The sequence below is a fragment of the Ranitomeya variabilis genome, chromosome 1 (genome assembly GCF_051348905.1).
Source record: "Ranitomeya variabilis isolate aRanVar5 chromosome 1, aRanVar5.hap1, whole genome shotgun sequence".
NCBI classification, from domain to species: domain Eukaryota; kingdom Metazoa; phylum Chordata; class Amphibia; order Anura; family Dendrobatidae; genus Ranitomeya; species Ranitomeya variabilis.
The window spans coordinates 722,294,672-722,322,612 of NC_135232.1; the positions used below are offsets into that span (position 1 = coordinate 722,294,672).

General features: G+C 49.1%; 1 protein-coding gene across 6 annotated transcripts in view; it reads right to left on the reverse strand.

Annotated features, from left to right (window-relative positions):
- FOXN3 (forkhead box N3) overlaps positions 1–27,941 on the reverse strand; it is a 149,875-nt gene that overhangs the window by 111,847 nt on the left and 10,087 nt on the right. The window contains exon 1 of one of the 6 annotated variants that reach the window (XM_077267592.1): positions 1,088–1,455. The exons of 4 other annotated variants lie outside the window; for them this stretch is intronic. The gene's annotated coding sequence lies outside the window, so the exon portion shown is untranslated. Of the gene's footprint in view, positions 1–1,087; positions 1,456–27,941 lie in introns of those variants that run through there. One more of the 6 variants, XM_077267622.1, reaches the window with a different exon arrangement.

The window sequence follows — 27,941 nt, forward strand, 5'->3', positions numbered from 1 at the left end:
CAAGTACGCATCCCGGGGGATAATAATGCCAAGGTCCCCCGTTATTTCAGCGGAAGCTACTGTGACTATTGCACGAAATAACAGAGATTTAATGTCCACATGATCCAGACCAATAACAAATGGCTGCCATAAGGAGCAGATGTCCAGGCCACGCAGTAGCCACGGTCCTGGGGTCTGACATCAGAAGGTAGCGGCTTCCACCTGGACAGCGTCACCTGCGGACAGATCCTACCAAACTGTACGGACCAAATGTCCACGAATAAGGACATGGAAAGTCTGCACAGCCCGAGTCCTGCTCACACAGCTGAAGGTTTGCTACAATGCATCAGTGCAGCCCAGAGCACCCTGACAGCTCCGCTGTGGAGGGCCTCCAGGGTGAACCGTATACATAGGGGGGCTTCACAAAAGCGGAAAGTTTTCTGTAATGGCCCATGCTGTCAGCTATGGACGTCCTTTATATAAAGACCCCCACACCACCAGGGTCCGATCCATAGAAAGGATCACTTGTGACCCTCTATTAATTGCCATTTCACATTGGGGGTCACTGGCATGAAATGGTCAGTGTGGAGGGACAGATGATGGGGGTCATTCTGCATGAGATCCGCAGGCACAAGAAGCCCCCCACTGTGGCCGGTCACCCACGGAAACCCCCGCCATGCAGCTGCTGTGTGCGGCTCGGTGCAGCCCGGATTCCCCGCTGTATGCAGGGAGCAGCTGGCCGGTATCTGGGGACCCTGGCTGCGCAGGAATCACGGAGGCTGAGATTCGGGGCTGGCGAGACCCAGACGCACGCCGAGACACCGCGCCACAAAAGGCTTCCCCTCCGTGAGGTACAAGTGTCTGTGGCTACCGTGTATCTGCCCGACGGCGAAGGGGATCGCTCTGCTCGCCGCCAGCCCACCAGGGGTTACATCGGCAGGCGGATCGCCTATGCGTTCAGAGCTAAACACGGCACGGAACGCTATATTTAGCATCTGCAACTTTCCGGTGCTGCTGGCGGAGTGAGCGGCTCTTGCGCCTTTCCAGGGTCCGGGGCACCCCGCCCGCCCCCTCCACCACAGCAGGCCGGGAAGGAGGCTGCACTTACTTGGCTCGGAGGGTGCTGGCCGTCCACCGCTCTATCAGACCTGGACTGCTCCTGCAACTGTGTCATGAAGACGGACGAGGAGATTGTACGTAGCTGTTGCCATGGAAACAAACACAGCGAGAGTAGAGTGCCAGCCTCGGTTAATTCCATCACCCATGAACCCCAAGGGAACACCGACATCCGTCTCCATCTCGCCGCTCCACAACTCAGTCACCGTATCAACGGCAGGGTGCACGGGAGGCGCCAGCTCGGCCCGCTCCTCGGCCGCGTTTAGATGGTCAGCTCTTGTGTGCCGAAATGTATATTAACAAGGAGGTATAAACGTTAGAGGCAGGAGCAGACTCCGGGACTCCGAGCCGCCACAAGCGGGGTACACACCACCATACACGGACTAAGAGGACAGCCTCATTGTGCCCCTAGGAGGATGGGGAAATGTTCTGTCAGCAGCTCGCAGAATGCCTGATGATGGCGCCAGAAAGCACAAGCACGCTCCGCTCCGCCGAGCGTACATGTGTTCTCAATGGGGAGAGGGGTATGAGGGCCAGGTTCTTCTGCCCCTCCTCTAGAATCCTTGCCAGACTCGCCAGTCCCCAGAACAGAGCCTCTCCAGACTCCCAGTCCCAACAAGCTGCCCCCCCATCCCGACAAGATGCTCCCCCATCCCGACAAGCTGCCCCCGTCCAACAAGCCATCCCCCTCCCGACAAGCTGCCACTCCGCCCGACAAGCTGCCCCCGTCCAACAAGCCGTCCCCCTCCCGACAAGCTGCCACTCCGCCCGACAAGCTGCCCCCGTCCAACAAGCCATCCCCCTCCCGACAAGCTGCCACTCCGCCCGACAAGCTGCCCCCGTCCAACAAGCCATCCCCCTCCCGACAAGCTGCCACTCCGCCCGACAAGCTGCCCTCGTCCAACAAGCCGTCCCCCTCCCAACAAGCTGCCACTCCTCCCGACAAGCTGCCCCCCCCGTCCAACAAGCCGTCCCCCTCCCGACAAGCTGCCCCCCATCCCGACAAGCTGCCACTCCTCCCAACAAGCTGCCCTCGTCCAACAAGCCGTCCCCCTCCCGACAAGCTGCCCCCCATCCCGACAAGCTGCCACTCCGCCCGACAAGCTGCCCCCGTCCAACAAGCCGTCCCCCTCCCGACAAGCTGCCACTCCGCCCGACAAGCTGCCCCCGTCCAACAAGCCATCCCCCTCCCGACAAGCTGCCACTCCGCCCGACAAGCTGCCCTCGTCCAACAAGCCGTCCCCCTCCCAACAAGCTGCCACTCCTCCCGACAAGCTGCCCCCCCCGTCCAACAAGCCGTCCCCCTCCCGACAAGCTGCCCCCCATCCCGACAAGCTGCCACTCCTCCCAACAAGCTGCCCTCGTCCAACAAGCCGTCCCCCTCCCGACAAGCTGCCACTCCTCCCGACAAGCTGCCCCCCGTCCAACAAGCCGTCTCCCTCCCGACAAGCTGCCCCCCTCCCAACAAGCTGCCCCCCATCCCGACAAGCTGCCACTCCTCCCAACAAGCTGCCCCCCTCCCGACAAGCTGCCCCCCATCCCGACAAGCTGCCCCCGTCCAACAAGCCGTCCCCCTCCCGACAAGCTGCCCCCCTCCCGACAAGCTGCCCCTCCTCCCAACAAGCTGCCCCCGTCCCAACAAGCCGCCACTCCTCCCGACAAGCCGCCCCCCGTCCCGACAAGCTGCCACTCCTCCCGACAAGCTGCCACTCCTCCCGACAAGCTGCCACTCCTCCCGACAAGCTGCCACTCCTCCCGACAAGCTGCCCCCCGTCCCGACAAGCTGCCCCCTGTCCAACAAGCTGTCCCCCTCCTGACAAGCTGCCACCCCTCCCGACAAGCCGTCACTCCTCCCGACAAGCCGTCACTCCTCCCGACAAGCAGTCACTCCTCCCGACAAGCCGCCCCCCCGTCCCGACAAGCTGCCACCCCTCCAACAAGCTTCTACTCCTCCCGACAAGCTGCCCCGTCCCGACAAGCTGCCCCCGTCCAACAAGCTGTCCCCCCCATCCCGACAAGCTGCCACTCCTCCCGACAAGCTGCCCCCGTCCAACAAGCTGTCCCCCCATCACGAAAAGCTGCCACTCCTCCCGACAAGCTGCCCCCGTCCAACAAGCTGTCCCCCCAAGCTGCCCCCCTCCTGACAAGCTGCCACCCCTCCGACAAGCTGCCACTTCTCCCGACAAGCTGCCCCCGTCCCGACAAGCTGCCCCCCACCTCGTCCAGAACCCTATTCTACCCCCATATGTCCTTGCCATACGGATATGATTAGATACAGCAACAGCATGCAAGCACACAGTATCACACGATAGGTTTAGATACAGAATCTAAGCAGCTCACAGTGCCCGATTTTCTGCTTGCACAGAGGGCGCCACCATCTTGCCCCCTACAGTAAGAATGGTGCTGTGGCTCACCATGACATCATCAGCGCCACGTGACAAGGCAGTAAATCTGTGATGTCACTAATCATTGTGACTGATGCCTTCCAAGAATCAATTACTGAGCCGACACCTCACAGTCACATCTGTGATTTACACACAGTTCACTTATTGACCCAATTTCCGTCTCCAAAGCAGGACGCGCTCAGTAAATCATCTGCAGTTTATCTAAAAATACTAATTCATAAATTATTCAAAACGCTGAACAGAAACCTGAGTAATTATTGGGAAATTATTGTAATTTATATTCACTCTGGTTTCCAGAAATTAAACTTGAAACCTCATAGAGAGTCAGAAGTTTACTTACAGAACGGACCGCCATGTATGCGCCATAAATCCCGGCGGCCGCAAATGTGAATCCTACTCTAATGCAAATATATAGGCTGGGTGAGAAATAATTATCAGTGTACAGTTTTCAGGCTACAGCGGCTATGCAGATCCATGTATCTCCATGGTTACAGACTACAAACAAACTCTGTGCAGTCAGACCGTGTTGCCACATGTTAATGAGCCTGCCCGGCACACATTAGATTTTCAACAGTAGGACCAGCCCACAATATAATGAACAAGTCTGAAGAGTCAGAGGGGGTCCACAGGGAGGGACACACACACACACACACACACACACACACACACACACACACACGACGTCCGGAGGGAGAGTCACAGAGAGAGAGGATGTCCAGAGGGAGAGGCACAGAGAAAAAAGGATGTCCAGAGGGAGAGACATAGAGAGAGAGAGGACGTCCAAAGGAAAGACACAGAGAGAGAGAGGATGTCCGGAGGGGAGAGAGGACGTCCGGAGGGAGAGACAGAGAGAGGACGTCCGGAGGGAGAGACACAGAGAGAGGACGTCCGGAGGGAGAGACACAGAGAGAGAGAGAGGACGTCCGGAGGGAGAGACACCGAGAGAGAGGACGTCCGGAGGGAGAGACACCGAGAGAGAGAGAGGACATCCGGAGGGAGAGACACCGAGAGAGAGACAGGACGTCCGGAGGGAGAGACACCGAGAGAGAGACACCGAGAGAGAGAGGACGTCCGGAGGGAGAGACACAGAGAGAGAGAGAGGACGTCCGGAGGGAGAGACACAGAGAGAGAGAGGACGTCCGGAGGGAGAGACACAGAGAAAAAGGAGGTCCGGAGGAAAAGGAAGAGACAGATGAGGCCCAGAGGCAGAAACACAGAGTGAGGGGGTCCAGAAGAAGAGACAGAAGGGGTCCAGAAGAAGAGACAGAGTGTCCGGAGGGAGAGACAGAGGGGCTTTAGAATGAGAAACTCAGAGAGAGGAGGTCCAGAATTAGCTAGTGGTGGGGGGGGGGGGGGTCTGGAAGAAGAGACAGTGACAGAGGGGGTCTGGAGGGAGCAAAGTGGGGCCCTAGGCAAAAGATTAAAATGGGGCGACAAATGCTAACATATTGCACATCACACAGAAGCATTTCTGTTGTATTTACATGCGCTGATCTCAGGCCACTAAACGACTGTGATCGACAATATTGAAATCGTTCGCTTGTTTCCCGGCCTCTTTACACCAACTGAGAAAGAATGAAGGGAACAGAACAGTCACAATTAGATCAATCTGTCCCCATATAGTATCATGTTATCAGCAGCACAACTACAGTTTACACCGGCGATGTGCTGCTGAGAACAGGGATTTTCATCACTTGATGAATAGGCAGAATTTTGCTTGTTTAGTATAATACACCCCATAGTCCTCCATATATTATAATGTGCACCACAGTCCTCCATATTGTAACATGCACACCCCATAGTCCTCCATATATTATAATGTGCACCACAGTCCTCCATATAGTATAATACACTCCTCATTCCTCCATATAGTAGAATACACTCCTGAGTCCTTCATATAGTATAATACATGCCTCATAGTCCTCCATATATTAAAATACACTGCTCAGTCCTCCATATAGTATAATGCACTCCTCGTAGTGCACCATATAGTATGATGCACCGCCAGTCATCCATGTAGTACAATTCACTTCCCATAGTATAATGCACCCCATAGTTCTTCATATAGTATAATGTATTATCTGTAGTCCTCGATACAGTATAGTGCAGCCACCCCACACAATATAATGTAGCCCCCTCAAGAGTATAATGCAGCTCCACCATAGAATATAATGCAGCCCCTTCATAGAATATATGGTAGCCCAATCAGAGTATAATGCAGCCCCCATAGAGAATGGCCCCACAATCCAGTACTCACTCACTGATATATTTAAAAAAAAAAATAAAATAAAAAATCCCACAATCCTCACCTCTCCTCATGCCCCGTGCTGCACTAGGCTCGGCTCCGGTCTCAGCGGCGGCACACAGTGGTCAGAGGCAGAGGGGAATGATGGGAGAGGGAGCATCATCTGACACTCTCCTCCATCATTGCTTTGAACTGTACCGGTGTCATAGAAGCTGGCATAGTTGAATGCGGCGGCGGGGAGAGTCGGCGCTGGCGGCAGGTGGGCCCCCCTGATTCACGAGCCCCATAGTGGCTGCGTGATGTGCCACTATTAGTGGCACGCCATTGGCTGGGGCTCCTGGGGGAGCGAGGGCCCTAGGCAACTGCCTGGACTGCCTGCCGGTAACGCCGGCCCTGGGAGGTAGAGACAGAGGAAGTCCAGAGGAAATTAAAAAAAAGAGACACATAAAGCCCAGAGGCAGACAGACAGAGAGAGGGGGTCCAGAAGGAGAGACAGAGACAAAGGTGGCCCGGAGGAAGAGGCGACGTGGAAGGGGTGTGGAGAGTATAGATGCTGGCCAGGACAAAATAACCAAACGTTGTGATTTATACTCTGTTAGCCACATACCTCTTTGCAGGGATATACATGGATGGATAGCTAGATCATCATATCCAGAGATTGACCCTCAGACGGAACAGTCACATTTACCCAGCACCAGAGGATGAGGGCGTCCCGGGCAGATATATTAGGTTTAGTAAAAGTATAACTTTCCAGATAATATGGTCATGTACACAATCTCAATGGTGGTCACCTTGCCCCAGGCACGCAAATTATACCTGCAGGAATGGGAGCACCAGCTTTCCTGTACTGTAACGGCTCATGGCCACACGTCTCCCCTCAAGGTAACCTGATGGACGGAGGACATTACAACGGTTTCAGGTCACTAACATAAAAGTCATTAGACCTCACCACACAGGAGGAACGATGGCACATGAGGACCCGGTGAAGGAGGTGCGAAACACAAATACCTTCCTGCTGGCATGTTTTAATATAGACCAATAAAAGGAACTGTTAATTGGAATGGCGAGTGCCACCTTTTTTTCTTACTAACGAACACAATAGCATAAACCAGCTCCTGCCACTAGCAGCTCTGATGTGGTCAGATCCAGAGGTGCAGCCTGATCTGCAGATTTCTGATGTGAGCAGATGTTCCCTCTCCACACTAAAGATTAAATGTCTATTTATAAAGGCTCGGTCTCCGGGCTCGTCATCTCCAGTGCCATCAACATGATATGATGATATGTTAATTCACACATCAGGCTCCACAGGTGACGAGAACATGAAGACGCCCCGACTCCGTGCAAGGAGCGCGCACACGGACAACGCTGCGTAAATGCAGATTTCCATTTTTATTACTTTTACGTGGAGCCCGGTGTGAGGAGTGTAAAGGACAGCTGTTCTCTTACTGGCAGCCTCCTACCACACGGGCACATTAGTTCCGCTACATGAACCAAGCAGCTCTCAAAACTAATACAGAAAGCAACAAACAGTATGTGGGGAGGAGGGGGCAACAATAGTGCCCCTAATAAACCCTGCAAAATAAACCACAAGAGTGCACGGCAAATTAACTTTTTCCTCGTTCATGCTGGCTTCTCATTGAAGAATTGTCTCTAAAAATCCTGCAAAATTTAGAGATATTTAGAGAGCTCATCCAGGCTGTAGAATTGATACAATCAGTGATACTCCAAAGCTGCATTCACTATTCTGCTGGTGCAGTCACTGTGTACAGTACATACATTACATTACTGATCCTGTACTGATCCTGAGTTACATCCTGCATTATATTCCAGAGCTGCACTCACTATTCTGCTGGTGCAGTCACTGTGTACATACATTACATTACTGATCCTGTACTGATCCTGAGTTACCTCATGTATTATACTCCAGAGCAGCACTCACTATTCTGCTGGTGCAGTCACTGTGTACATACATTACTGATCCTGAGTTACCTCCTGTATTATACTCCAGAGCTGCACTCACTATTCTGCTAGTGCAGTCACTGTGTACATACATTACTGATCCTTAGTTACCTCCTGTATTATACTCCAGAGCCGAACTCACTATTCTAGTGCAGTCACTGTGGACATACGGTACATTTCATTGCTAATCCCAAGTTACATTCTGCATTATATTCAAAAGTTGCATTCACTGTTCTGCTGGTGTAGTCACCATTTATATACATTACTGATCCTGAGTTACATCCTGTATTTTACTCTAGAGCTGCACTCACTATGTACATTCATTACACTACTGATCCTGAGTTGTTGCATTGTATGTTAGAAAAACGTATATATCTCCACAAAGATCCAAGCTTCAGAGACTGGTAGCTCTGTAGAAACTGTTTGGGTAAGACGACAAGGAGAAAAAAAGAAAGAAAGGACACTATTGTAGGTATTTACTATATGCTACCTGGGCAGATTGAAGATATGGATGAACTCTTTTTACAGCAGGTGTCTCTGTTCTCAAAAAGTACAAAATAATGGTCATGAGAGATTTTAATTATCCAGATATTTGTAGGGAATCTATCTCAGGCAAAAGTAATGGGTCCAGAAAATTCTTATCTTCTCTTGCTGACAACTTTATCTTTCAAAAAGGTAAAAGAGAGAACCAGAGGATTTGCAATCTTGGACCTATTTCTTAACAACAGAGATTAAATGGCTGAGGAAGTAAAAGTGGCCAGGAATTTAGGAGGCAGCCATCAGGTTATCCTTGAATTTTGACTAACAAGAGGAGGAAGACCAGCGAGGACTCAGATTGAAGGTTGGAAAGAGGTTAAAATCTGCCTTTCTGAAGTCCAATGCTGGGCGTAATAGTATGCCCATATCTGACTCTCCCTGTTTGTTGTGGACTCTGGCGCTGAGCCGACACCATTCCGGGCACATGACAGCTGATCTATATACATGTCTATCACATGTGCCCGCAACAGCCGCAGGTGGAATCGCGATCCACTGGCGTGTTAACTAGTTAAATGCTGCTATCAATCTCTGACAGCGGCATTTAACTTGTGCCTACCTGAAGCATGTCGCTAATCCACCCATCGGTGACCCCATCCCATCATCGCGGGTCACCGATAGGTTGGCATGACAACCAGAGGTCTACAGCAGACCTCTATGGTTGTCATTGCCAGATTCCTATGAGCACCGCCCCGTGGTTGGCGCTCATAGCAAGTGAGCATTTCTGCTACACACAGGCGATCAATGTAGTGCAGCTTCTGGTCTTCTATAGGGACTATTGAAGCATGCAAAAAGCTAAAAGTATGGTAATTAGAAAATATATTATATATATATACCGCATTTTACGCTTTGTAAGATGCACTATATTTCCCCCAAGTTTGGGGGGGGAAATGTGGGTGCGTCTAACAAAGCGGATATACCGCTTACCATTACAGGGGGGTGTCCGCCGCCGCTGTCGTCCGCCGCCACTGCCGGGGTTGTCCGCTGCTTCCCCGGGTAATGCTGGAGGCTCCGGTGCTGCGGGGGGCTCTGGCGACATTTTGTGAAAGACCAGAGCCCCCCGGCAGTTCGTCCATGCGTTCCAGTATGACTAATTCCGGGAAAATGGCCGCCGGAATCTCGGGAGATGAGATTTCAGTGCTGAGATCTCATCTCTCGAGATTCCGGCGGCCATTTTCCCGGAGTCAGTCATACAGGAATGCATGGACGAACTGCCGGGGGCTCTGGCCTTTCACAAAATGTCGCCAGAGCCCCCCGCAGCACCGGAGACAGCCCTGCAGCATCGGACACAGCCCTGCAACACAGGAGCCCCCTGCAGACCCCTCATCCCAGCTTGCAGCACAGGAGCCCCCTGCAGACCCCTCATCCCAGCCTGCAGACCCCTCATCCCAGCCTGCAGCACAGGAGCCCCCCTGCAGCACAGGAGCCCCCTGCAGACCCCCTCATCCCAGCCTGCAGCAATGCTCCACTCCTGCCTCCAGCAACGACCCTGGGACCCTGATCCACCACAGCCACAACCCCTGGTAAGTAATAAGATGCATGGATTATAAGACGCCCCACCAATTTATTAAAAAAAGTTTTTTCCTATTTTTCTCCTCAAAATTTGGGGTGCGTCTTATAATCCGGAGCGTCTTACAAAGCGTAAAATACGGTGTGTATATAATATATATATATTTATATACATACACACACAGGTCCTTCTCAAAAAATTAGCATATAGTGTTAAATTTCATTATTTACCATAATGTAATGATTACAATTAAACTTTCATATATTATAGATTCATTATCCACCAACTGAAATTTGTCAGGTCTTTTATTGTTTTAATACTGATGATTTTGGCATACAACTCCTGATAACCCAAAAAACCTGTCTCAATAAATTAGCATATCAAGAAAAGGTTCTCTAAACGACCTATTACCCTAATCTTATGAATCAACTAATTAACTCTAAACACATGCAAAAGATACCTGAGGCTTTTAAAAACTCCCTGCCTGGTTCATTACTCAAAACCCCCATCATGGGTAAGACTAGCGACCTGACAGATGTCAAGAAGGCCATCATTGACACCCTCAAGCAAGAGGGTAAGACCCAGAAAGAAATTTCTCAACAAATAGGCTGTTCCCAGAGTGCTGTATCAAGGCACCTCAATGGTAAGTCTGTTGGAAGGAAACAATGTGGCAGAAAACGCTGTACAACGAGAAGAGGTGACCGGACCCTGAGGAAGATTGTGGAGAAGGACCGATTCCAGACCTTGGGGAACCTGAGGAAGCAGTGGACTGAGTCTGGTGTGGAAACATCCAGAGCCACCGTGCATAGGCGTGTGCAGGAAATGGGCACAGGTGCCGCATTCCCCAGGTAAAGCCACTTTTGAACCATAAACAGCGGCAGAAGCGCCTGACCTGGGCTACAGAGAAGCAGCACTGGACTGTTGCTAAATGGTCCCAAGTACTTTTTTCTGATGAAAGCAAATTTTGCATGTCATTCGGAAATCAAGGTGCCAGAGTCTGGAGGAAGACTGGGGAGAAGGAAATGCCAAAATGCCTGAAGTCCAGTGTCAAGTACCCACAGTCAGTGATGGTGTGGGGTGCCATGTCAGCTGCTGGTGTTGGTCCACTGTGTTTCATCAAGGGCAGGGTCAATGCAGCTAGCTATCAGGAGATTTTGGAGCACTTCATGCTTCCATCGGCTGAAATGCTTTATGGAGATGAAGATTTCATTTTTCAGCACGACCTGGCACCTGCTCACAGTGCCAAAACCACTGGTAAATGGTTTACTGACCATGGTATTACTGTGCTCAATTGGCCTGCCAACTCTCCTGACCTGAACCCCATAGAGAATCTGTGGGATATTGTGAAGAGAAAGTTGAGAGACGCAAGACCCAACACTCTGGATGAGCTTAAGGCCGCTATTGAAGCATCCTGGGCCTCCATAACATCTCAGCAGTGTCACAGGCTGATTGCCTCCATGCCACGCCGCATTGAAGCAGTCATTTCTGCCAAAGGATTCCCGACCAAGTATTGAGTGCATAACTCAACATTATTATTTGATGTTTTTTTTGTTTGTTATTAAAAAACACTTTTATTTGATTGGACGGGTGAAATATGCTAATTTATTGAGACAGGTTTTTTGGGTTATCAGGAGTTGTATGCCAAAATCATCAGTATTAAAACAATAAAAGACCTGACAAATTTCAGTTGGTGGATAATGAATCTACAATATATGAAAGTTTAATTGTAATCATTACATTATGGTAAATAATGAAATTTAACACTATATGCTAATTTTTTGAGAAGGACATTATATATATATATATATATTAGTTCATATCACCCCCTTTCGCCCCATTCAAAATAAAATAAAAATAAAAGATCAAATATACATATATTTAGTATGGTGGCCCTCGGAATTGCCCAATCTATCAATGTAAAAAATGAATTAACCCGATCGCTAAACAGCGTAATGAAACAAAATGAAAAACGCCAGGATTACGTTTTTTATGGCGCAGCTACTTTTTTTTTTTTTTTTTTAAACATATTTTTGATTTTTTTTTTCCACTACTTAAATAATAGAGAACCTATAAAGGTTTGGTGTCTGTGAACTCGTAATGACCTGGAGAATCAAAATGCCACCCAGTTTTAGCATTTAGTGAACATAGTTTAAAAAAAAAAAAAAAAAAATCAACACAACTGTGGAATTGCACTTTTTTTGCAATCTCACCACACTTGGAATTTTGTTCCCGTTTTCCAGTACACAATACAATAAAACCAATGGTGTTGTTCAAAAATACAACTTGTCACGAAAATAATAAGCCGTCACATGGCCTTATAGAACGAAAAGTTTAAAAAGTTATGGATCTGGGAAGAAGGGGAGCAAAAAACAAAAATTCAAAAACTAAAATACTCTTGTTCGTTAAGGGGTTAATGTACTCAGAAACAGGGTAGGAAAGGTCCAATGAATGGATGTTCTAAAGAACAGAAATGTCCAAGGAGGATGTGAGATTTTGCTAAATTTAATTTTCTCTGCACAATTGGTAACAATCCCGAAAAGAATGAAGAACTGGAAGCATTTAAAGAGACCAGGACGGATGAACACAGAACTTAATCATTTGTTAAAAAGGAAAAAAAGAAATGTATATCAGATGGAAAGAGGGGGGCATATCTAAAGAAGAATATAATGCTGTCTTCAAGGAATGCAGGGCAAGAGGTAGAAGAGCTAAAGCCAGTAATGAAGTGAGGCTTGCAAGGGTGACAAAAAGCAGTAAAAAAGGATTTGGGGTGCATGTCAAAAGCAAAAAAAAAAGTCAAAGATGCTATAGGATTTTACAGGATGAAAAGGGTGAAGTGGTCAAAAATGATGCTGAGAGGGCCGAACTGTTAAATTCCTATTTTGCATCTGTGTTTATTAAGAAAGCATTTGTAACATCAACTGATCTTCACGGTGCTATCGAAGGAATAAAAGAATCCACACTATCCATAAACAGAGATTGTGAGGGAACCATTAGCTAATTTACATGAATTAAAATTTCCTGGTCCAGATGAATTATATCCCAGGGTTCCGAAAGAGATTGCAAAGGAAATTGCAGAACCACTAGCCAGAATCTTCAAAAAATCCTGGAGAACGGGAAGTCCCAGAAGATTGGAAAAGGGCAAATGTTGCCCCTGTCTTCAAAAAAGGAAAGAAGACAGAGCAAGGAATTACAGGCCATTGATCCTTACTTCTATACCAGGAATGATCTCGGAACAAGTTTTTAAAACAGCATTTATGTAAGTATTTGGCTAAGAATACACTAATTAATCAGAGCCAGCATGGGTTTGTAACAAACAAGTCATGCCAGACTAATCTAATTTCCTTCAATGATGGAACCACTGACTGGGTGGATAAGGGAAATGCGGTAGCTATAGTATATCTCAACTTCAGCAAAGTATTTGATAAAGTATCTCATACTATCCTTATTGAAAAAATGACCAAGTATGGGATTGACAAAGCTACGGTTAGGTGGATTCAAAACTAGCTCAGTGATTGTACTCAAAGAGTTGTAATAAATGGTTGCACATCCAATTGGAAAAATGTCCTGGCTCCAGTGTTGTTCAATATTTTTTTAAATAATTTAGATAAGGGAACTGAAGTTAAACTGATCTCCAGATGATGCAAAGATAGAAGAGAAAGCTATCACTAGAGAAGACAAAGAAAGGATACAGAATGATCTAGAGAAGCTTGCACAATGGACAGTGACTAATAAAATGATATTTGACAGGGGAAATGCAATATTCTACATCTGGGAAAGAAAAACAAAAATTACATGTATAAAATGAGAGGAATAGAACTAAGCAACAGCACATGTGAAAAAGACTTGGGTATACTAACAGATCACAGACTGCACATGAGTCAACAGTGTGATGCAGCAGCAAAAAAATGGCAAACACCGCTCTAGGATGTTTTAAGAGAAGAATAAAGTCTAGATCACGTGAAGTAATTATCCCCCTCTACTCCTCCTTGGTCAGGCCTCATCTGGAATACGGTGTCCAGTTCTGGGCACCACATTTTAAAAAAAGACATTGAAATACTGGAGGAAGTTCAGAGAAGAGCGACCAGGATGGTGAGCAGACTGCAAAGTATGTCGTACAAGCAACGGTTACAGGATCTGGGAATGGATAGTTTGCAAAAATGTAGGCTACGAGGAGACTTAATAGAGGTCTACAAATATCTGAAGGGATGTTACAGTGTAGAGGGATCATCATTATTCTTATTTGCACATGGAAACACGAGAATAAATGGAATGAAACAAAGGGATACAGATTAGATATTAGAAAAAACATTTTGACAGTTTGGGAGGTCGATTGGTTGGTGAGTTCTCCTTCAATGGAAGTCTTCAAACAGGCTGGACAGACATCTGTCTGAGATGGTTTAGTGTCTGTAGAGGTTTCATCCTCTTTATGAATTCCAACTCTTGTGCTATTTATTGCCTTTGTTATCACACATAGCACCACAATCTATGGATGGTCTAGACTCTAGACCATATCTGAGCGAGTAATAACTGAGATTAGCAGCCTCCCAGTTCCTCTGATAAGCCAGCAGATCGGGTCACTTGTACCTACAGGAATGTGCTGTAAGTTTTGTTGCGACTTCAGAAATTTTGGCAAAATCTGCAGCACGTGAATTAGACCTAACAGACACATGTAGAGTCGCAGGAAACCGAACCTCAAATGGTTAGCAAGTTTGTTCAGAACTAGAAAAAATGAGAAGACCTTTTTCCAAAACAGTGCCACATCTGTCCACAGGTGCTGAGTGATATAACAGGTCAAACATTGACTTAAGTGATTCTGATCACTAACACCAGACACAACCAACACACATGGGGGGGCGCTGCTTCTAGGGGACTGCTGCGATTGGACTAGAAATGTTCTGTACACCTGCATCTTATTACCTAGGACAGGTGACTACACTTTATTACTCCCTGTTATCAAGTTTTAGGTCCAATTTATTTATTATTATTTTTGCAATGTTTACAATAATCTGCAAAAAGTAGCAAAACTGCATAAAACCCTGCAGGACAATGCCAGCCGAGGTGACGCACACGTGGGAATGATATGATACAATGCTCAGCTGAAACCTTGGCCTCGGTCCCGGGAAAGGACTTAACCTGGATTTGAGGATATAAAGCAGATATAAAGAATCCATCATGTTTCCTAATAACGAGGTCCTGATCACCGATGTCTGACTCTGCAGTCACGAGATATTTCCTCTGTAATAAATCCCGCTATATATACACAGATTGTGCTGACCCGTCACTGTGTAGGGGTGCCTGAACACCAGCAAGACCACATTCACACATCGGATGGTAACGATTAGGATTCATGCAGCTCGGTGAAGGTTCTGAGTACGCAGCTCCCCGGCAGGCATGAGCTATTACATGCTCGCCGTCACTTCAGCAAACTTTACCTAAATCAATAGAAAGCTTGTACCATATATTATAAGAAATCTGCTTCTTTCTCCACTTGTGAGCTACATCTCCTTCCTTCTTGCCTCTTGAACTTTCATTCTGAGGAACCGCTGAAATCTGTCTTAGTCAAAGCATAAGTGACTGCCAGTTCAATGAGGAGTCTGATTACACCTCCTATTATACTCTATGGAAACAGGAGGGAATGGAGGCGTTTAGAATAGTCTAAGAAAACAGGCAGATGAAGAAAAAAAGGTTTATCACGCTACAGTTAGTATTTATCTCACCCTCAGAGCTGGATTCACAGTTACGCTGCTCGGTAGTCCTCCATGTTGCTTCTAAACATGTGCTACATAGAGACAGAAAAGCAGCAATCTCTCATGTCTGTGTACAGTAGATATCATTGCAGCTAGTCTCCACACACAAGCTCAGGGACAGCTGAAAATTTGAGATGAGGGTGGTAAAAGGGGAAAAAAATACAAGGTGCAGATCATATAATGGGCAAAAATACAGTTATTCCTAATGTACACACATAGGATGGCTTGTTCATATCAGTCACCTGAAATGACAAGTGACCTTTAAAACGTTTTCTTGGATTTACAAAATTAGCAAATTATACAAATCATAAAAAGACCACCCCTTTTTACCTGTCTGGTCCACTGCCACTCCAGTGGTCCCTGCCGATCCAGCAGTAATGACGCCCCATCCATCATTTATGTGACCATGTCAGCCAATCACTCACTTGCTGTACATGAAAACATCACTGTAGGCCGCAATTGACTTGCTGCAGGACCACCAGGGACCAAAAAGAGCTGGAGTGACGGGAAAGGTAATCAGTAAGTAGTGGTTCTTTTTATATTACCATTCCTTACTTTTAGGCAAATTTTTACTTTTACTTTTAGGCAAATCACAAAAAACAAAGCATTAATATACCGTAATTACACAGGATTAGAAAAACATGGCTGCCATCTTTGAAAAACAGGGCCACCTCCCCTCATGGTTGAGTCTGGTACTGCAGGTCAGAGCCATTACAGTAAATGAGGCTGAGAATTACTAAACAAACTGTTGACAGGTGCAGGATTTTGGGAGAATGCAAAATGTAATGACATCATTCTTAGCGGATCCATGACATCATTGAGAGCTGATGACAGAGTGCCGCAGTGTATATACATGTACACGTGTGGGGTTTCGCGCCCACGGGCACAAAGAATATACAGGGGACACAATGTAACGTATGAATGAACGCCCTCCAGATACTTCGCTTCTCTGACACCATCAGGGAATTTCTAATTTGCAAATGACCTCTACGAGATGATCTCCCCGCACAGAGACTTGTACAGCCGGCCGGCCGGTAATTTCCATCATTTCTGCGCCATTCACAGGAGAAAGGGAAGATCTCTCCTGAGGATTCGTATCTGTACTCCAGTCCCAATCCATCATCTTCAGAGGCTTTCAGAGCCGCTCACAATGCAGGCAGCACTAATATGCAGGTATCCGGAGGAATCCAGCAACTAGCGGAAGCATGCAGGTATCCAGGAGCGCCATCTGTCTGGTTACGTAATCCTCCATAACAGGAGAATGCATCACTAAAGTATCTGTACCTATACTGCGACAGAACTGCTCACTGTATCTAAGCCAGAGCGTGGGATACTCCACAACTGTATCCCCCATTATGTCATGCTCCTTCATTTCATGATCATTCACAATCCATTGATAACGAACTATTCGGTTTGTGTATCTAATCCTCTCACAAGGGATACGGTCTGGTACAAAAACCAGCTATTCACTGCCAAGATGCCCGGGCAGCCCGCACCAAGGACGCCCGGGCAGCCCACACCAAGGATGCCCGGGCAGCCCGCACCCAAGGCACCAAGCTAACCAGACCCGGCTATTAATCCTGCATCGGAGGCTTTTAAGAGAACAAAGTAGGGAAGAAGTCATTAGGGAGCGGAGGGCGAACAGTCAGCAAGGCGGCAGCCTTGAATCTGCGGCCGGCGCTGGCTGCACTGGGAAGTAATGAGTTTAGCGGACGGATGATAAAAGAGCTGCAGTCACTACATAGATGAATGGCGGACAGACAGCGATCACCAGGAATTGCTGCGTGCGACCTCCGTACTGTCAATTACAGCTTTTCTATTGCATTACCCTGACGGCTATTACTGCGGCCCCGATCCGCAGCACAGTATTACAGAGCTCCGCAGGCCTCCTCCGTGATCCATTGTGAAAGACTGGTGCGTTCTCCTGATAACGGACCCATCAAACGGGTTTTCTGGTAAAAATATCTATCCTGAAATGATATTCCAGGACTCACTCTAGGGACTCCCTCTAGAAGCCAAAGTAGAGAATTGCTGCAAAAAATAGGTGCCTCAGTACTGGACCCCAACAATCACAAAATAAGTGAGGGTCCGACAGCTGGAATCCCCTCGGTTCCCCAGAATTTACCCGCTGGAATGCACAACTCTGATCCATTCATTGCATCGTACACACAGGGGGGCTCTGGGGATCCGTGAGGGTCTCAGAGGTCGGCCCCTGTGGATAGACGATAATTATGATGGGCCAACTTGTTTAAAATAACATTCTGGGGTTCGCCCCCACGTAGAGAATCTAATTATTATTCCTTGAAAATTACTATGGGACCACTTTATAGCAAAAGAGTGTTCACAATTGTGCTGCAGTGCTCAGCATGGTGGATGGACGGTGGTAAATAAATAAATCACAATTCTACAATATATTAAACGCAAATATTTGAACTACAATCCTTGGCAAATGCCCCATTTCCCCAGGTCTCGGGGGAACAATGCAGAGGTCGCCCCAGGCGCTCGCACGAGTCCCCGTCTGCTCCCATCTCTCACAGACAGAAATAAATATTACAGGTGGGGCGAATTGTAGTAATGTAATCTGCAATTCCCAGCAAACCCCCAGTTACAGCAAATCCTTCCAGTAGCAGTGAAGGGAAATCTATTTTTCCTAGCCAGGGTTGCTAAGCAACAAACAAGCTTCCCCTAACAACCGGCGTTTATAGGCTACATAGCGAAGGCAGGAAGCGGGACTGTATGGAGTCAGGACGCAGCGCATCCTCCCCGCACTGCAAGGATACAATGTCCCTGCGTCACCGGCCGGTCCCCACAGATACATCGTATCCCACCATTATATCCCAGTCACTGCACAATGGAAAGCAAATGACGACTGTCCTTCCGGGAAAGAAATTCTGCTGCTGAACATCTGAGGTGGCCGGAGCCCGGAGGACACCAATCACCACTGATCACCGGATCGATGGAAAAGACTGAAAAGTTGTATTTTTTTCTTATGCTACATAATAAGTGGCCACTGGAACTATAGGACGAACCATCAGCCATGACATCACTGAGACCGCCGCACACCCATCACCAGAGATCAGCGGTGACATCACTGAGAATGCCTCCTATCCATCACTAGAGATCAGAGGTGACATCACTGAGAATGCCTCCTATCCATCACTAGAGATCAGAGGTGACATCACTGAGAATGCCTCCTATCCATCACCAGAGATCAGCGGTGACATCACTGAGAATGCCCCCTATCCATCACTAGAGATCAGAGGTGACATCACTGAGAATGCCGCCTATCCATCACTAGAGATCAGCGGTGACATCACTGAGAATGCCTCCTATCCATCACTAGAGATCAGCCGTGACATCACTGAGAATGCCTCCTATCCATCACTAGAGATCAGCGGTGACATCACTGAGAATGCCTCCTATCCATCACTAGAGATCATCGGTGACATCACTGAGAATGCCTCCTATCCATCACTAGATACCATCGGTGACATCACTGAGAATGCCTCCTATCCATCACTAGTGATCAGCGGTGACATCACTGAGAATGCCTCCTATCCATCACTAGAGATCAGCTGTGACATCACTGAGAATGTCTCCTATCCATCACTAGAGATCAGCTGTGACATCACTGAGAATGCCTCCTATCCATCACTAGAGATCAGCGGTGACATCACTGAGAATGCCTCCTATCCATCACTAGAGATCAGCGGTGACATCACTGAGAATGCCTCCTATCCATCACTAGAGATCAGCAGTGACATCACTGAGAATGCCTCCTATCCATCACTAGAGATCAGCGGTGACATCACTGAGAATGCCTCCTATCCATCACTAGAGATCATCGGTGACATCACTGAGAATGCCTCCTATCCATCACTAGAGATCATCGGTGACATCACTGAGAATGCCTCCTATCCATCACTAGTGATCAGCGGTGACATCACTGAGAATGCCTCCTATCCATCACTAGAGATCAGCTGTGACATCACTGAGAATGTCTCCTATCCATCACTAGAGATCAGCTGTGACATCACTGAGAATGCCTCCTATCCATCACTAGAGATCAGCGGTGACATCACTGAGAATGCCTCCTATCCATCACTAGAGATCAGCTGTGACATCACTGAGAATGCCTCCTATCCATCACTAGAGATCAGCGGTGACATCACTGAGAATGCCGCCTATCCATCACTAGAGATCAGCGGTGACATCACTGAGAATGCCTCCTATCCATCACTAGAGATCAGCAGTGACATCACTGAGAATGCCTCCTATCCATCACTAGAGATCAGCGGTGACATCACTGAGAATGCCTCCTATCCATCACTAGAGATCAGCGGTGACATCACTGAGAATGCCTCCTATCCATCACTAGAGATCAGCGGTGACATCACTGAGAATGTCTCCTATCCATCACTAGAGATCAGCGGTGACATCACTGAGAATGCCACCTATCCATCACTAGAGATCAGCGGTGACATCACTGAGAATGCCTCCTATCCATCACTAGAGATGAGTGGTGACATCACTGAGAATGCCTCCTATCCATCACTAGAGATCAGCGGTGACATCACTGAGAATGCCTCCTATCCATCACTAGAGATCAGAGGTGACATCACTGAGAATGCCTCCTATCCATCACTAGAGATCAGCGGTGACATCACTGAGAATGCCTCCTATCCATCACTAGAGATCAGCAGTGACATCACTGAGAATGCCTCCTATCCATCACTAGAGATCAGCAGTGACATCACTGAGAATGCCTCCTATCCATCACTAGAGATCAGCGGTGACATCACTGAGAATGCCTCCTATCCATCACTAGAGATCAGCGGTGACATCACTGGGAATGCCTCCTATCCATCACTAGAGATGAGTGGTGACATCACTGAGAATGCCTCCTATCCATCACCATAGGTCAGAGGTCACATCACTGGGAATATGCATCTGCTCATCAGGTGACAGATGATGGTACAGTAGTTCAGTGTGCGCTATGCTATCTGGCAGGTGAGGAGTTACGTGTCAGTATACAGAGCTGTGTGACTATTTTCTTTGTCAAATTACACAATTGGCGGTTTAGACGCTTAACCAGCTCCCTAATAATTGCACGGTGCCAGTGCTGCAGAACCTGGAGCAGAGCCGTCTCCTATCCGGGGAGCATCGCTCCATCCCTCCTGTACGTGTGCAGTCGCCATATTTCCCAGGATTCCCCTGGGCTGCAGATTACAGAGAACATTGAAGCTGCAGACAGAACTTTGGTCAGATGAGAACAAGTCCAAAGGGAGAAAGTAACAAGGAAATCTGCTCATGCGTCTGTACAGGAGGGAACGTCCAGACACTGACCTCACCATACACATCAGATACCTGTCCTGAGCACCAGACGTATGTGATCCTAACGGTTGTATCCAATCCTATACTGTGTGCCAAGCCGTGCATCTAATTCTATTATGTGTGATGCTGTCTGCGCTTCTGATGTATCTAAGCTGATGATGAGTGATAAGGGTCCGCATTAGTGAGGAGCGAATGTGCTCGGCTATTATATTCGAGTCCCCGCGGCTGTTAGATAGCCTGTTTGTTAGGTAATCCCCGCTTGTGTTGTGTCTAACAGCCGCAACACATTATCTGAGCACGTTCGCTTATCACTAGTCCGCATCCATCTCCACAGCAATTTTTGCCATTCGGTCCATTGTGAGCAGGGCATTACTGCCATGACTGGCGTATGGGGCCCGATGACCAGAGGGGGCCAGCATCGGTCCCCCTCTTTTCTGGTCATCAGGCCCCAGTGGCTTCAGTTAAACTCTATTGCCGTGCGGGCTCGACTATTTGCCTGCGAGTGCGCGCTTGAACTGCGTGGAAAAAACTTTGCCGCAGGAGTGCGGCAACGTAAGGAGAACGTTTTTTTATTTTATTGAGATCGGCAGGGCGGCAAGAATGGAGACAAAGGGGCAAGAATGGAGACACAGGGGGCAAAGAGGGCAAGAATGGAGACACAGGGGGCAAGAATGGAGACACGGGGGCAAGAATGGAGACACGGGGGGCAAGAATGGAGACACGGGGGGCAAGAATGGAGACACGGGGGGCAAGAATGGAGACACGGGGGGCAAGAATGGAGACACGGGGGGCAAGAATGGAGACACGGGGGGCAAGAATGGAGACACGGGGGGCAAGAATGATAATAGAGTTTAACTGAACCTGCGTCTCGGATGCAGGTTCAGTTTCTGCACCGGCAGAATCCTGCAACTGGGGCCTGATGACCAGAAGAGACGGGGCCCGATGCGGACCCCCTCTGGTCAACGGGCCCCATATGCCAGTCAGGGCAGTAATGGTGGCCCTGGGCGGAAGGGGCAGACGAGAGGAAGACGAGGGGCGGAGGAGAGGAGGACGAGGGGCGGAGGAGAAGAGGACGAGGGGCGGAGGAGAAGAGGACGAAGGGCGGAGGAGAAGAGGACGAAGGGCGGAGGAGAAGAGGACGAAGGGCGGAGGAGAAGAGGACGAAGGGCGGAGGAGAAGAGGACGAAGGGCGGAGGAGAAGAGGACGAAGGGCGGAGGAGAAGAGGACGAAGGGCGGAGGAGAAGAGGACGAAGGGCGGAGGAGAAGAGGACGAAGGGCGGAGGAGAAGAGGAGAAGAGGACGAAGGGCGGAGGAGAAGAGGACGAAGGGCGGAGGAGAAGAGGACGAGGGGCGGAGGAGAAGAGGACGAGGGGCGGAGGAGAGGAGGACGAGGGGCGGAGGAGAGGAGGACGAGGGGCGGAGGAGAGGAGGACGAGAGGCGGAGGAGAAGAGGACGAGGGGCGGAGGAGAAGAGGACGAAGGGCGGAGGAGAAGAGGACGAAGGGCGGAGGAGAAGAGGACGAAGGGCGGAGGAGAAGAGGACGAAGGGCGGAGGAGAAGAGGACGAAGGGCGGAGGAGAAGAGGACGAAGGGCGGAGGAGAAGAGGAGAAGAGGACGAAGGGCGGAGGAGAAGAGGACGAAGGGCGGAGGAGAAGAGGACGAGGGGCGGAGGAGAAGAGGACGAGGGGCGGAGGAGAGGAGGACGAGGGGCGGAGGAGAGGAGGACGAGGGGCGGAGGAGAGGAGGACGAGAGGCGGAGGAGAAGAGGACGAGGGGCGGAGGAGAAGAGGACGAGGGGCGGAGGAGAGGAGGACGAGGGGCGGAGGAGAGGAGGACGAGGGGCGGAGGAGAGGAGGACGAGGGGCGGAGGAGAGGAGGGGCGGAGGAGAGGAGGGGCGGAGGAGAGGAGGGGCGGAGGAGAGGAGGGGCGGAGGAGAGGAGGACGAGGGGCGGAGGAGAGGAGGACGAGGGGCGGAGGAGAGGAGGACGAGGGGCGGAGGAGAGGAGGACGAGGGGCGGAGGAGAGGAGGACGAGGGGCGGAGGAGAGGAGGACGAGGGGCGGAGGAGAGGAGGACGAGGGGCGGAGGACGAGGGGCGGAGGAGAGGAGGACGAGGGGCGGAGGAGAGGAGGACGAGGGGCGGAGGAGAGGAGGACGAGGGGCGGAGGAGAGGAGGACGAGGGGCGGAGGAGAGGAGGACGAGGGGCGGAGGAGAGGAGGACGAGGGGCGGAGGAGAGGAGGACGAGGGGCGGAGGAGAGGAGGACGAGGGGCGGAGGAGAGGAGGACGAGGGGCGGAGGAGAGGAGGACGAGGGGCGGAGGAGAGGAGGACGAGGGGCGGAGGAGAGGAGGACGAGGGGCGGAGGAGAGGAGGACGAGGGGCGGAGGAGAGGAGGACGAGGGGCGGAGGAGAGGAGGACGAGGGGCGGAGGAGAGGAGGACGAGAGGAGGACGAGGGGCAGAGGAGAGGAGGACGAGGGGCAGAGGAGAGGAGGACGAGGGGCGGAGGAGAGGAGGACGAGGGGCGGAGGAGAGGAGGACAAAGGGCGGAGGAGAGGAGGACAAAGGGCGGAGGAGAGGAGGACAAAGGGCGGAGGAGAGGAGGACGAAGGGCGAAGGAGAGGAGGATGAGGGGTGGAGGAGAGGTGGCCTGGAGCTGGAGGGAGGTCACAACTCAGACTTATTTTCTTCACACTTTAATATCTCATTCTGGTTGAAGCTATACAGGCACAGCTGATTGTCTGTTACAATGGGTCATCACATAAAAATACCAAAGTATCCTCAGTTCAATAGACAAGTATGAGTGCGAGGAGAAGCTGCTGGTCACAGATGTAGAGAAAAGGAGCCAGATGAGGCAGCAAAGAGCGCAGCTCCGGAGTCTGAGTCCACGCACTTCCTCTCACATTTATGTACAGGCAATTTCTGCTCAGAAATACTCCTGGGAAAAGCACCTGACAGGAAATCCGGACTGAGCGCAGACATGATGGAACGAGGCCTGCACTCAACCTGCAGCACAGACTACAACTCCCGCCATCCTCACTGATTCTGTATGTTTCACATACGTGTGAACATATAACCCTTAAAAAATGTGTTTATTTAGATAATTATAAAATTAACACCATAAGAAAAAAACAAGAAAAGTGCACAAAAATTGTGATGGACTAACTGATAATATAGAAAATGTATTTCATGTATGACTGCTCAGATATATCATGCTAGCTATTGAACCCGTTCTACGCCCGAGTGGCGAGAATTTATATTGGTATATGGTCTCCATCCTGGTATGTGCTGCTCCCATCCTGCGCCCTAATCTTGTCATATGCTGCTCCCATCCTGCGCCCCCTTCCTGTCATGTGCAGCCCCCATCCTGCGCCCTCATCCTGTTTTGTGCGCCTCCATCTTGTCATGTGCTACTCTCTTCCAGTGCCCTCATCCTGTCACGTGCTCCCATCCTGCCCCCCAATCCTGTCATGTGGTGCTCCCATCTTGCACCCCCATACTGTCATGTGCTGCTCCCATCCTGCGCCTCCATTCTGGTATGGCTTCCCCCATCCTGGTATGTGCTACTCCAATTCTGCGCCCCCATCCTGTCATGTGGTGCTCTCATCCTGCATCCCCATCCTGTCATGTGGTGCTCCCATCCTGCATCCCCATCCTGTCATGTGCAGCCCCCATCTTGTCATGTGCAGCCCCCATCTTGCACCCTCATCCTGTTTTGTGCGCCTCCATCTTGTCATGTGCTACTCTCTTTCTGTGCCATCATCCTGTCATGTGCTCCCATCCTGCACCCCATTCCTGTCATGTGCGCCCATCTTGCGCACCCATCCTGTCATGTGGTGCTCTCATCACCCTCGTGGGCCACAATCCTCATCCCAGGATGCATAACTCTGTGGGGTCCAGACTGCACTCGTGCGTCGTGCTTGCGCAGTCTATAAAGGCTTCGAACAGAGTGACGCTCCTAGCATTAGGGTATGTTCACACTGGGTGTTTTTGCTGCTTTTTTATGCTAATTTTTAGCTGCTTTTCACAGTACCAGCAAAGCCTATGAGATTTCAGAAATCTCATGCACACACATTGTTTTTTTGTTTGATCAGTATTTTGTGCTTTGCTGCGTTTTTTTGGACATAGAGCAGGTCACTTCTTTCAGCGTTTTTGCTGCGTTTTTTCACATATTGACTTGAATGGGTGTTGAAAAAAAACGAAGCAAAAACGCAGGTATCATTATTTGCTGCGTTTTTGCTGCTGAAAATCCAAGGACATTAGCATGGACAAAGCGAAAAAAAATGCACCAAAAAAAAAAAAAACGCACCAAAATAGCACCTAAACCTGCGTTTTTGACGCAGCTTCTTTCCTGCCAAGAGGATCAGGTTTTGCTGCAGAAAAAAAAAAAAGCAGCAAAAACGCCCTGTGTGAACTTACCCTTATATTATAGATGCCTTAGGCTAAGTTCACACTTTGGCTGGTCTGGTCTGGTCTTTGGCTGGTCTGCGTATGGCTGTGTACTTCCTCCGTTAAGCTCCGCCTACTTCCGCAAGCATTCTGTGTACCTATCTTTAACATTGGGTACGCAGGGACATGCATTGTATGCGGATGCGTTCGTATGCGGCGTTTTGATGTGCCCACCGACCGCAAGAAAATGCAACATGTTGCGGTCGGCGGGCATGTCAAAACGCCGCATGAGGAAGCATCCGCACACAACGCATGTCCCTGCTTACCCAATATTAAAGATAGGTACGCAGGACACATGCGGAAGTAGGCGGAGCTTAAGGGAAGAGGTACAGAGGCATACGCAGACCAGCCAAAGGCAAGCGTGAACTTAGCCTTGTACAGTAAAACATACAGCATATTCAAAAAGAGAGCCACTGTGTTGTGTCCTCCTGCTTCCCGCAGGCCGGGGGTACAAGGCCTGTGGATGGCAGGGGGACAGAAAGGGCTAGGCCAGGCCAGGTGACCACCCATGGCCTAGGAAACCCTACGTGTCCTCTGTCCTCCCTACCTGCCACAGGTCCCCACCTCTAGCCTAGTTGTTCACTGTCTGGTCTAGGCTCCCTGCATATATATCAGCACAGGGCCTGCAGGGTGAGTGAGGGACAGCCATCCCATCGTGGAGCGCGGGCAGGTAGGGATGACAGTGGACACGTAGGGCTTCCTCATGTGTGGATATTCCTGGGGGCAGGAGGTTAGTCCATCACAGTTTTTGAGCACTTGGGGTTTTTTTTGGTGCTAATTTTATAATTGTCTAAATAAATGCATTTTTTAAGGGTTATATGTTCACACTCTCAATCCCTTATTTATATACCTTTCTAGCATTATGTTTAACATACACAACAACTCCAGCTCCACTCCATAAGTACACCAGTGCATGCAGGAATGCAGCACACAGACTACAACTCTCACCATCCTCTCATTCCAAAACCCTATGAATGACTACAGAACAGACTACAACCTCCATTATCCTTTGCGATCTCACCACTATGTATGAATCCAAAACACTAATTACAACTTTAATCATTTCCAGTCTTATTGCCGCTATATCTATATGGATGACAGCCCCCATCATTCTTACTGATTGTAGCTCAGCATTTATGGATCCAGAATGCACTTATCTCCCATCATTCAATGTCTAACCAGATTATTAATAAACCCTGTAAAAACAGTACAACTTTATGTAGGAATCTGGTGGTGAGCAGACAAACCCCATTGCGCAGCAGCCAGGGAATGGTTTGTGGGGGGCACGATCACCTCCTCACATAAATGGAATGTTATTACATCCCAAATGATGATGATATTGAGGCTCTGGGGTTCAGTCAAGGTCACAACAGTCTCCATACAGGAATGTGTGAGGTCATAATAACTGCGGTGTTATGTCTGATGATCACCAGCGGAGACACAAACCCAAAACTGCTCAGTCCAAGGAGAATAAACAAGATAAAGAGGAGACAGAGCAGAGAAATCCAGAAAAGCTACAATCCACAGAAAACACAACTGAGCGAAGAGAGGAACGTCGTGTACCCCCGACATCCAGAATCCTACTACTGATCCAGATCAGATATAAGGCTATGTGCCCACGTTGCGGATTTCTGTGAGTATTTTTCCGCTCAGTTTTTGAAAAATCCTGCGGATTACCGCGGATTTCACCACCTACGGATTCCTATTGAGGAGCAGGTGTAAAACGCTGTGGAATCTGCACAAAGAATTGACATGCTGCGGAAAATAAACCGCAGAGTTTCCACGCAGAATTTTCTGCAGCATGTGCACTGCGGATTTTGTTTTCCATAGGTTTAAATGTTACTGTAAACCGGATGGAAAACTGCTTTGCAGGCAAATCCGCAACGTGTGCACAAACCCTTATAATCCAGAGCTGCACTCACTATTCTGCTGGTTCAGTCAATGTACAGTGGGTACAGAAAGTATTCAGACCCCTTTAAATTTTTCACTCTCTTTAATTGCAGCCATTTGGTAAATTCAAAAAAGTTATTTTTTTCTGATTAATGTACACTCTGCACCCCATCTTGACTGAAAAACCGCTAGAAATGTAGAAATTTTTGCAAATTTAATAAAAAAGAAAAACTGAAATATCACATGGTCATAAGTATTCAGACCCTTTGCTCAGACACTCATATTTAAGGGCACCGTTACATTAAACGATTTACGAACGATCACGACCAGCGATACGACCTGGCCATGATCGTTGGTAAGTCGTTCTGTGGTCGCTGGAGAGCTGTCACACAGACAGCTCTCCAGCGACCAACGATGCCGAAGTCCCCGGGTAACCAGGGTAAACATCGGGTTACTAAGCGCAGGGCCGCGCTTAGTAACCCGATGTTTACCCTGGTTACCATTGTAAATGTAAGAAGAAAAAAAAAACACTACATACTTACATTCCGGTGTCTGTCACGTCCCTCGCTGGCGGCTTCCCGCACTGACTGTCAGTGCCGGCCGTAAAGCACAGCACAGCGGTGACGTCACGGCTGTGCTCTGCTTTTACTTTACGGCCGGCGCTCACAGTCAGTGCGGGAAGCTGGCGGCGACTCGGGACGTGACAGACACCGGAATGTAAGTATGTAGTGGTTTTTTTTTTTTACATTTACAATGGTAACCAGGGTAAAC